Source organism: Artemia sp. Qi Xiang Cuo, chromosome 21 (genome assembly GCF_049724085.1).
Source record: "Artemia sp. Qi Xiang Cuo chromosome 21, ASM4972408v1, whole genome shotgun sequence".
In the NCBI taxonomy this organism is placed as follows: domain Eukaryota; kingdom Metazoa; phylum Arthropoda; class Branchiopoda; order Anostraca; family Artemiidae; genus Artemia; species Artemia sp. Qi Xiang Cuo.
Genome location: NC_142814.1, coordinates 21,352,735 through 21,364,697, shown reverse-complemented (window position 1 = coordinate 21,364,697; position 11,963 = coordinate 21,352,735). Strand labels below are relative to the sequence as shown.

At 36.1% G+C, this 11,963-nt stretch overlaps 1 long non-coding RNA gene across 1 annotated transcript; it reads left to right on the top strand.

The window, feature by feature from the left end:
* Positions 1 to 706: 706 nt before the first annotated feature.
* Positions 707 to 3,560, top strand: LOC148939338 (uncharacterized). Its single transcript, XR_016143520.1, has 2 exons — positions 707 to 979; positions 2,482 to 3,560. It is a non-coding gene; the product is annotated as an uncharacterized LOC148939338 (long non-coding RNA).
* The last annotated feature ends 8,403 nt before the right edge of the window (positions 3,561 to 11,963 follow it).

Sequence of the window (11,963 nt, the reverse complement as noted above, 5' to 3'; positions counted from 1 at the left end):
TCCAGGGGGACAAAGGGCGCTTCCTTTCCCCTTGCGTTATTTTTAAAGATAAAGACATTTATTAGGTAGCTGTGCCAAGAGCTCAAGATATCAGTAGAATATGATTAGGTAGAGTAAGAAGGCTGTTCTAATTTGACTGTTCTACACAGGTTAATAATAAGGTTAACTTCATTGAACCATAGCCTATTAATGTTGATGAAGGCAGGGCCGTCACATATGGGGGATAGGGGGATTCCCCCCCCAATGATTTTGGTCACTCGGTAAAAAAACAATTCGGTAAAATAGCGGCGTTTTGCGCCACGATTTTTCCGACGCTGTTAAAATTCTTTGTTTGGTTCAATAAATACCAGGAAAATACTGACATGTCAACAACAGAAATTTCGAACTTGGTCGGTCAACGCACCAGTTTTACCGACTCCTGCCGTGAGTTTATAGATGGTTCCACTACTTTCCATTTGGTTAAATAAACAGCATTAAAATAGTGACATGATATGTACCGAAATCTAAATCTCGGTTGGTAAATGCAGCGGTTTTACCGACTCGTGTAGTAGTGATTTTACGTATTGTATTCGAAACAGACATTATGCTAATTATCGATAAAAAAAAATAGTTGGTAAAAATGACCAGCCATTCGGTAAAATCTCATGCTCCACCCCGCCCCCCCCCCTACCCCTCCCGAAACATTTTAGCTAGTACCAACACTGGATGAAGGTATTAAGTGCTATAGAATGTTACTGTCATAGACAGAAAAATCATTGCAATATATAATAATTTTAGCTAATTTATTGGATTGTTAAACAGATGGTGAGGCAAGTTTTAGAAGAAAAAGAAGAAAGAGTTACTACTGATGAAGCAACAGTGCTTGTAATATCAAAAACAAAGCGTTCAAAAATCTTTCAGGCCGATGATCGAAAATTAGAGGTTACATTTCTTCATCCGACTTGTGATGGCACTTCGATCATCAATTTTTATTTGATAGGTAAGATGAAAATTTTTAATATTAAAAGAGGGACAGGAATATATGCCATAAGTCTTTACAATCCCTAACGGTGGCGCTGATCTCCGTTTCGTGGCCTTTAATCCAGGAAGTGCAATGGGGGTGGGCAACCACCCCGTGCTTTCGCACACGCTTCCTGTTTACCTCTTCCAGAATTCTCCAGGTACCCGTTTAAAGCTGGGTTCACTCAGACCAAAGATACAAAGCTACACCAATGATCCCCCTTCCAAACCAAATAACCAGCAAAACTAGGACTCGCAAAACCCCTGACCAACGATTTTTTCTTCAGAATTTGGCCCATCCTTTTCAACTCGAAAATAGATGTTTGAATTCTAACTCATAAGCTTTATTTATTATATTTACTACTCTGAAGTGCGAACTCAAGATATGATAGTTAAAATCAGAAGTGTTGTAAATTTAACATATTTCAAGTCTGATTCATAGGAAACAGATCCGTGAAGGTAATAATGAATAAATTCTGATTTTTTGGTTGTGACCCCGGGCCAAACCCTTGATATTTGCTACTTATTTGAGTTTTTTGAGACTGGAATCGATTCTTGAATTATTGACAATATCATTCTGGCTATGAATAAAAAAGTTGCATTTCCTAGGAAATACTACTTCTTTGTTTTAGCCATTAAGCACATGGGATAGAAAGTAGTCGAGTACCATTTGTCAATTTAATTTTGATAAATTACCTAAATCTTAATTTTGGTGCTTGCAGGCTCCGGATTTCTTGATTAAAAGTGAAATTCTCTAGTAAAGTCTTTTGGGATACATTTTAGATTACGAAAAATTTCACTGGAGTTTTGTTTTTGAGAGGTAAAGTGGCCTCATTTGGAATTCGATTGTACTAAAATTTAAATTCCAGCCGTCCAAATTAGCAACAGAGGGACAGATTACTTTTAGTACTTAATTTCAGTTTCTTCCCTTTTCGTAGAAGGTTTTTATTTCTTGTAACTCATAGTCTCTATAACCTTGAAACAAAGTTTTTATTTTCGCTGAGCAAGGCCGTATCCAGGAAAAGGGGATTTGAACAGCCCCCCCGCCGAACTTTTTATCTGACTCGTAAAAATATAACTTAAGTGTATATGAACAATTTTTGATGTGTATTTTGAAGTTTTTCATTGTCCACCCCCCCCCCAATAAAAATCCTAGATATGCTCTTTTTACATACTATAATGAAAGAATATTTATAGTTTAAAGCAAAAGTTTCTCATATAGATTTTTTAACGACTTTCATGAAACTGTCATGGATATCACAAAATAATCTAGAAAAACATTTCTCAAAAGCGAATTTATTCCTTAATGTTTTTGGTGAAGCTAGAATAATTTCAACTTTTAAAATTTGGTTTTATTTTATCTGCAATGCGTCAAAGTAACAAAAAGGCTTATTAGGGTTTTTCAGAGGTATCTCAGAGAGGGATCTTTTGTTCCTTACAGATCTTTTTCTACTCAATTTGATGATAGTTACTATTTTGTAGGAGAGCTCACGAACCAGAATTTGGAAACTCCGCAATGAAAAGAGCCGATCTTACGAGCTCAAATCTGAATCTCAGATAACATCATTTGCTTTCATGATTGAAGCGCCTCAGTTCGCAGCAGGTGGCACACTGGATGGCACACTTTTCATTTGAGACTTGAAAAGGGAAGTTTTTTTCCAGCAATTTCGGTAAATGTTCACCAAGATCCCATCTCCCATACAGACTGCATCCAACTCCTGAAAATCTTAAGCATGGCAACAGTGACAATAACTTGTCTAAGCATGAATATAACCGGGTATTTAAGGGGCGACCATACTTGAAGCGATCTTCCTATCTCTCCCATAGTAAGCGTTTTGAGTTTGACTGACATTAATAGTTGAGGCAGTTAGGCGGTCTCAGTCTTTTCTAATAGAATAGAATCAGGTGAACATTTTGATTTAGCAAAATGCTAAAGCCGACACCTATTTTTCCTGAAATCCCAAAAAAACTCAAAAACCTATTTTGGGTTTGCCTGCAAGATCGCTGCAGTCAATATTATCGTAATTGGTACTTAAAAATGCAGCGAAAAATAATCTATTGAAGCGGTTGCAGCATATTTTTATAAAAAACACTTGCTGACTGCAGTCCCTTCGAATACTTTACATACCAACGTTTCAAATTGCTTATCACCCGACAAAGAGCCTAAAACACTTGGAATCAAACGGATGTGGGCTCATAAATTATGCTGAGGGGTTAACGCTTCTTTTTGTTCAAAAGCGGTCAGTTGGACTTTGATTTAGTGAAGCTTTAGCTCTTGAAATGATTTATTTGGTGTGTATAATTTGAAAGTGTTAGCTTGAGAGTTGGACATTCGACAAATTGTGCGAATAAGTTGGATATATAATAAGTGTCATATCTACCTATTACACTCCGTGAAAGTATCTATCATAAAATATAACTAATATTGAAAGCGTAAGGAACCCCTGGAAGTCGCCCTCTTCGAATTTGTGTACTCAAGTCTGTGTGAAATCTGACACCTTTGTCTTTGAGCCTTTTTGCCGACCAGGAAAAGGGCTCGAATCGGCCAAAACGGCTTTGGACTGGCGTCCCCCCTTAACTATTTGGAATGTTAAAGGAGATAGATCATCGATGGATATGGTCTTCATTTTCAAAAAATATTACGCGTTGTGTTGCCAGACATGAGACATTTCAGAACTTGGATATTCAAATAAATATAACCTGTGGTGTAGTCCCCGAAGCCGCGCCACGCCGACATGACGGCGGCGAATGTGTGATTTAGTACCGGCGAAGGCGCGCCGCCAGGCACGCTGAAATTTTTTTGGCGGCGCGCCGCCGATTTTGGACCGGCGGCGTGCCACGGCGAGCCAATTTTTCTGATTAAAAGTAATAATAAAAATTCCACTTCACCAAGCACGTTCAACCTCGATTTTAGTAAGGATTTTTAAATGGTTGGCTAAAAATATACAAGAACAATATGACAAAACAGGATTTTGTTTGGCCGTGCGGACAGTGTTTATGTTCAACGTCGATCAGACCAAGTAGAATTCTCATTTTTAGCCACTAGACCCAGGGAAACCTATGTTGTGTTTATGTTTAACATTGCATTGTTCCTATAAAATCCCGTGTTTAGTCATTTCCTTCTTGTTAATAATTTGGGCTAATGTGTGTATAACTTTAAAAGTTTGAAGTTCAAACATCTCCTGTTCATCAAATACATACGAAAAGAAGTGAAAAAAACAAATAACAACATCGAAAAAACACTGTATACAAGTCAGATACCATGGCTTAACAACACCAACAATCTTAAATCAGCGGCTACATCACTTCAGTTACAATTGATGTAACAAAAGTGAGTTTGTTCACTCTGCCTGGAGCCATTGATCTTTTTGCAGTCATTATCAGTCCTGTCGTGCTAAAAAGCCGTTTAGCTGGGGTACTTATAGCCGTTACAGCCAGAACTTGACGAGCGTAAACTGCCACTCGCGGGATCTGATACTAGCATTGGACCTTGGGGTCCCACAGAATGCCGCAAATGGGCTTTTTCTTTGTATCTGCTGAAATAAGTTGTTTTTATAAGGGAGAACAAACCTGCACCTTTACCATAGGGCTCCTGCGCCCTACACTACAAGAGGAACTAAACTGCACCTTTACCCTCTTTCCTTATCAACACGGAACAACCCTCCACAATTCTTTTCTGAAAGAAGTGGTCAAGTTAGGAAGTTTTAAGTCAAAGTTTAAGGCTACTTCAACTTCAGTATGCTCTGGTAACAGTGCAAAAAAAAAATGTAATTCATTTCTATAGATATATTTCTATACTAGCTCTAGACAATCTACCAAGCGGGAAACTACCACAAATCAGCATCGATAAATAAATGAAACCCAAAACGAACAAAAATTACAATAAATAACCGAGTCAATCTCAAAACGAGCAGAAATTAACATAAGTTGGGCGCAAAACCCCTATGCCTTCTTAAGGCCAGAACAAAATTTGCACTTTACTGAAAAACATATAAATGTTTTTACTTTTATAACTTTAATAAATCAAATAATATTAACATTTTGATTTCTAAATATCAGTATATGTTTATTAAACTGATAATGCACATTCATTTGTATTTTTTAAGTAAAGTGCGAATTATGTTCTGGCCTTGGAAAGGCATAGGGGTTTTGAGCCCAACTTATGTCAATTTCTGCTCATTTTGAATTTGACTCAGTTATTTATTGTAATTTCTGTTTGTTTTGGGTTTCATTTATTTATTGATGCTGATTCGTGGTAGTTTCACGTTTGGTAGATTATTTGATTTTAATTTTGCTCATTTTTGGTTTAATGGAGCTCATTACTTTTCTTTGACAAACTTATTTTGAGGAAAAAGTATTTTTTGATTAATTTCTGTTCATTTTATATCGACATAGTCTTTTCAGGGAAAAAGAAAATAATACTTTAAATCTTTTTGTTTTTTTTTAAGAATTTATAGTTTAGCCTGCTATTTGTATGCTGGAAAAAAAATTCAGCAATTTTTAACAACATAGACCCTTTTATACATATGGATACAAATAGTAGGGCTTAATTTAGTTTCATAACTCCTCTAGCTGATTTGAAATGGATAACTAGATACCAATCACGAAAACAATTGTTTAATTTCTTTCATAGCTTGGATACACTTACGCTATTTTGATTTGGTCAAATTTAAAGAGCAGAACAAGCCCCGAAAGTTTGAACATAATACCCTCAGTCGTTCTTGGGATACTGCTGAGATACCTTATTGGGAATTAGCATTAACACAGTGCATTTTTATTTAATCTTTCGACTATTAAAAAGGGCATCAGCCCTTTCTATTTTTAATCGAATGAGCCTTTTTCGAAGTTCTTACGACAACTCCTTCGATACGAAGTGCCGTGGTCTAAACAACAAAAAAAACAAAAAAAATGATACATTATACCCATATCAATATTTACTATAAAAATGTCAAGCCTTCCAGTCACTTTCGATTATTAAAAAGGGCACTAGGCTTTTCGATTTCCAATCCAATGAGCCCTTTTTGAGTTTCTACGACAACGCTTTCTATAAACACCATGTATGCCCCCAGGGCATAAATTGCAACCCTTACCCTAAGGGCTATTAAGGTGTTTGTCATCCTCAAAGACCTAATTTCCAGAACTTTCAACTACGTTAAACAAAATAGCTATCTCAAAATTTTGACTGGATGTGTTTGGGGAAATGGTGGGCGTGAAAGGAGTGTTAGCTGCCTTCCAATCATTTTCGACTATTAAAAAGGGCACAAGCCACTCCAATCTCTAATTGAATGAGCCTTTTCGAAGTTTTTACGACAACTTCTTCGATACGAAGTGCCCTGGTCTAAAGGAAAAAAAAATAATAAATAATACATTGTGCCAACATCGTTCTTATATACCCCCAGGGCATAACTTAAAACCCTTGCCCTAAGGTTTTTGGGAGAGTAACCTCCTCAAAAAACATATTTTCTCGGTGGAAATCAGTTACTCTGAACAAAATGGCTATCTTAAAATTTTGTCTGGATGTGTTTGGGGAAATGGTGGGCGTGGAAGGGGTGTTAGCTGCCTTCCAATCACTTTCGACTATTAAAAGGGGCACTAGCTATTTCAATTTCCAATCGAATGAGCCCTTTTCGTAGTTTCTACGACAACTCCTTCGATACGAATTGCCTTCGTATGGAAAAAAAAATACTACATTGTGCCAACATTGTTCTCTACTTAGGCAGCTCGATTGCGCTGTCTATGATAACATCCTGAATTGCCTAATGCTCTTTTACCTGCCTCTTTTCATCTGAAAATCAGAAAAAAAATGAACAGAGTTTTAAAGTTGAAGGTAGAATTTTTGTTTCAAGAAAAATTTCTTCTTCTCCTTCCTACGAACCAATATACACGGCGAACCCAAGATGACAGTATTTATCTTTAAGAAAAAGAGTAGCCGGGATGACGCTGGAAGCCCGGAGGTTGATATCGATAACCAAAAAAGAGAGAAAAAAAAAAAAAACGGCGGCGTATTAGTGACACCGCCGCCGATAGAATCAGCGGAGGCGTCAGCGCGCTGACGTAAGCTCGGCGGCGCGCCCCCGTTTTTTTTTCGGCGCGGCTTCGGGGTCTACTGTGGTGATTATAATCAACAGACATTGATTTTTGGCATGGCATCGGAGAAAGTGTATAGAAAGGCTTTAAACTCAAAAGAAATGCCGAAACTGATATTGAAAAGATCTTCAAGAGTGGGATAGCTTCTGTTTGTCGACTAAGAAAAAATAGTGGTAAGCAATGATTAAGAGTGCGTTGGCTCTCAAAAACAGAACTTACAAGGCTACTGACTTCAGGGTAGTCAATATTAGTCTAAAATGCCATTTCAACCAAATAGAATTGTCCGTGTAACTCTCATTTAAACATTAGTAAAAGCATTGTATAGTTTAGAATATCCTAAATAAAAATGAAGGGCAGTTCAAATTAGCAATTTATACTATGTAAAAGCATTATGTCTATAAAAGATTATTAGTTCAAAAGCTGGTATAAAAGCCACCCATCTTAAATAAACACAGAGAGATACAGAGAAAGAGAGTCATCTATTCTTTTTGTTAAAGGCCATGAGCTAGTTTTTGAGAAAACGGAATAAATTCTTACAAAAATTTAAAGTATTTTAGAATTTGAAATAACCGTCTGTTACAGATATATAATGAATTGACTGATAAAAACCTCTCACTAAACGCCTTTTTAGCGAGCTGGAACGCAAAGCCAGCTTAGCCTTCCATTTTTATGAGAAGTGTCTCTGGCTAGTGATTTTACTGATTTTTAGCACTACATTCTAAGTGTGACACTCACTTCTTTAATCAAACTTGGGATTTTGACTTTTTTCTTCATGTTATCATCAATTCTTGCAAAATCAGAACTGAGACCAATTATTAACGCTGGTTTATCGACAGAAACTGACTGTGATAATGGAAGCGTGGTAAATATTTTAAATATCATGCTTTATCAGTCGTTGTTCGCGACTAGCCTTTATAATTTTCACTTGTCGGTCTTACTTTCCATTGGTTTATCGTGACTGGCACTTTTGTCCCTAAAACACGGCTTTTTGCGAATAACCCCCTAGGACATACCCACATCTCTGACAATAGCAATCGGACAGTGGGGGAGTACTTTTATCTCTTTTGTCTGAATATATAATTCTGTCTATAAGCACATCATTCAGTAAAAACGGTACTTTCTATAGATGTTTGCTCATTTATTTTCCTCGACAAAAAGCTGTTCCAGCAAAAGCTTAAAAAGTTACTTTATCAGTGCGAATCAGTGGGCTCAATATCGAAGAGCCCATTTCCGACTTGAAATAGTAACCATCTCTCAACTTCAAATACAAAAATGAATTTTATTCACGGGGGATAAATCTGCTCTATGTCACGTCTATGGTGGTGAAAATCTACCCTACATCTACCCCATGTCAGTCTGCCATAATTATAATACCTTATAAGCAGCCAGTTCAACTAGATTCCATTTAAATGATCGAAGCTTTTAGAAACAAACTATGTGAACCTCTTCTAAATAAACTTTACTGATAAACCTCTTGCTTATCACCAAAAATTCAAAATTTGAACAGATGGTGAGTAAAATAAGAGAAAATGATCTTGTGAGTATTGCATGCCTCAAGGTAGTAAACTAGATGATAAATGATTGTAGAATCAGTGGCGGATCCAGGGAGGGGCGCCCCCCCCTAGCGTAGTCTAAAGTAGTGTAATTTACTTAATTAGCCCAAGTTTGCGTTAATTCACCTTGCTCCTAACGCAAGTTTATCGGATCAACCTATTTTGCGCCCCCCTAGAATTTTCTTTATTGGATCAACCTATTTCCCCCCCCCCCAAAAAAAAATCATGGATCTGCCCCTGTGCAGAATTGGCTACTAATGCGAGAGGGTTAATATATAGATAAGGAAGTTTGATGCCAAGATTGAGTCTGATCCCTCTCCCTTAAAAAAATTGATTTGCTGAAAATATGACTGCACTTATAAATTCATTTCTGTGCTAGAGAGGGGGTCCCTATTAGTTAAATCATTAAAGCAGGCAAAAAGTGCAAAAATTATGGTAAATTATGAGAATAGTCTTAAAAATGAGATTTTGGCAGGCAGGGGAGTTTGAGCCTCTAAGCACACACACCTGATAGAAAATAGAGACGTACGGTTGACAACCATGTGCCAACTTTCAGAAAATAGATACAGAAAGAGTAATATCCAATATGTTCTGCTATGTTGAGCTACTAATCTTAAATTTTACAGGCTACTTTCCATGACGGAACGCAATTCATCCTTAAAAAAAATGGGGACCATTATCATCAGCCAACTTTTTTGAAGAAATTTCCGAGGGAAGTTCTGATAAGCGGATCCAGTACACTTTATGTACATTTTCCTAAGAGGTAAGTTCAAGCAAAAAAATAATCATTTTTTTTTTCTAGTTGAGGAACAAGGACTATAAATGACTCGTAGAATTTTGTTTGAATGAATAACTTCTAAAAAGAAAAAAGCCCAACTGTAAGGTTGGCACCTGGCTGCAAAAGCTGAATTACCATGTGTGACGTACAAATTGTAATTCCTTACTTATCTTTCTATAATAATCATTGTATGCAAGCCCAACTGTAAGGTTTGGCACCTGACTGCAAAAGTTGACTTACCATGTGTGACGTACAAATTTTAATTCCTTACTTACCTTTCTATAATAATCATTGTATGTAAGAATTTCTTTTTATATTAATTGATCAGAAATTGACAGTCAAACAAATCAAGTTTAAATAAAGATAAAGGAAAGTTTAGAGAAGGAACTAATCTCCGAGGAAAACAAAAGTATTTCTTCTAAATGAACGAAGGTAACGGGCTACCCACCCCTGGATGAACATATAAGACCTCGTACGACAATTTGATGATTGCACGCTTAAAATTTATTTTTTGTGGCTCCTGCAACCCCCCTACCCCTCTTCGGAGACGGTTTCAATTTCTCATCACAAAAAATACAAAAAAAAAAAAAAAAAAACACGGCACCAAGTCTTTGAGCAAGCTTTCAATCAGGCTTAGGACTATCGCGAAAAATAAGTTGCAAGAATCACAAACGCATATCCGTAGACACAAAACTTATATATATATATATAAAAAAAAAAAAAAAAAAAAAAAAAAAAAAAAAAAATACGAATAAGTAAACTAGCCGATGTTAAGCACCTTTTTTCTTTGTAAGATACATAATTCTCTTCTCTTTTTCGGTTGAAAAGACTTCGACTGGCAAGAACTCTTCTCGTGGAAGAAGAAGACATCAGTTTAAAGGCAAAGGTTGTAATGGTTCAATTACCGTCTCATAATTGGTTAATCACAGCCTCTAGTAAAGAAATTTCAGTTCATGAATTACAACTTTAGTTAAAGCATACGAAATATTTGACAGGTTCTGTGGCTGTGTTTAATGTTGTATATAAATGAAATCTCTTTGATTTTAAATAATGAATTAGCAAAATAAAATAAAAGTAACCTATGTCTTGACCCGACTTTATATTAAATACAAACTTTCAGGCATTCAGACAGCATAATAACATGATTCTCATGTATAACATGAGAACCTTTCACATGAGATTTTTAGCGATTTTTTTCCGTATTTTGTTTTCCAAATTTTGTAGGATGGTTCCTTCCGAAGAAATCCCTATGATTTGTTAGAAAGATATTGCCTAAAAGAATAACTCACAATTTTCTTTTAGTTTAAGAAATGCTCGTACACGTTGAGTAAAACTCAACCAAAATCGTTTTTTTCATATCTACGAAAATCTCCTGTTTCATGGCCATCATTTATGTTAATGACCTATAGAAGAACTCTAAAACTAGATTAAAACTTCCCAAGAAAAACTGAGACTTTTCTAAACGAGGATGCGGTCACGAGGATGGTAATATGAATGTAAATTTAACTTAAAATGACTGTCATCAGCAGAAATATAATGCGATGCATACTTCAGACACTTGGTTCATTTTATTTGAAAAGCAATGACGCACCACTTTTTATATCTATTACCTAACTAACAATTCTAATTTGGTTTGAACTATAAAATCATAAGTTGGGCCAGAAGTTTACATTTCAAATTAAAGAACTTCCATTTCGGTCAAATTTCAGAGAGAATAAACGAGGGACTTAGGAAAATCCAAAACAGTGAACACCCCAAAACATTCTTGATTCTAACACATTTAATAAATAAGTCCTCAATCCAGGGGTTCTATAGAAAAAATATCCCAAAGAATACCGTATTACTGTATTAAATGGTAAGTACCTATAACACCCAGCCAATATTTGATCTCAAAACAAACACGTGATGGTATACGACAAATAACGGTTTTCCGGAGTACTTTTACAATCAGCATCAGTTGGTTTTCAGGCGCCCACAAGGGAGTAAGAGTATTGTATTCTTAACAGCTGAAGCCTAGAGGCAAGCGCGTAGATTTTATCACATAGATTGAGTAAAGCCAGTAGGCTTCATGGATAGATGACGAATTTTATACGGAGTTTCGGACCTATGACCTTTTTCATCTCGTGTTTGGGGGAACGAGTTGAGACTTTTAGGATTTTTTATAGGGGGGGGGGGATAGGTAAAGGGACTTAAAAGTTATTTTAGGTTGAAGGAGGAAAGTTATTTTTGTTTTTGTCCTCACGAAACAGTATGTGCTATGTTTTTTTCTTTATTTAATGCCTGTCACCCCACAGGCTCTTGGGATGACCAACGTTATTAAACAATTATAATTGAGAATGAGTTTTTTGCATACAGCTCCGAGAAATAGCTAACAAAAACAATTAGTTTCGATAAATTGTGATTGATGAAAGAACTTAAAAAAAAATCGGTAGAAAGGAGCGGAATTGTCAAGAAAGTAAAGTGAAAAAAATATTTCCGGACTTTTAAAGAGACAGTTTAAAGGAGCCGTGTGCACATTTTAACTCTTTAAAATGTAATTAACAGAA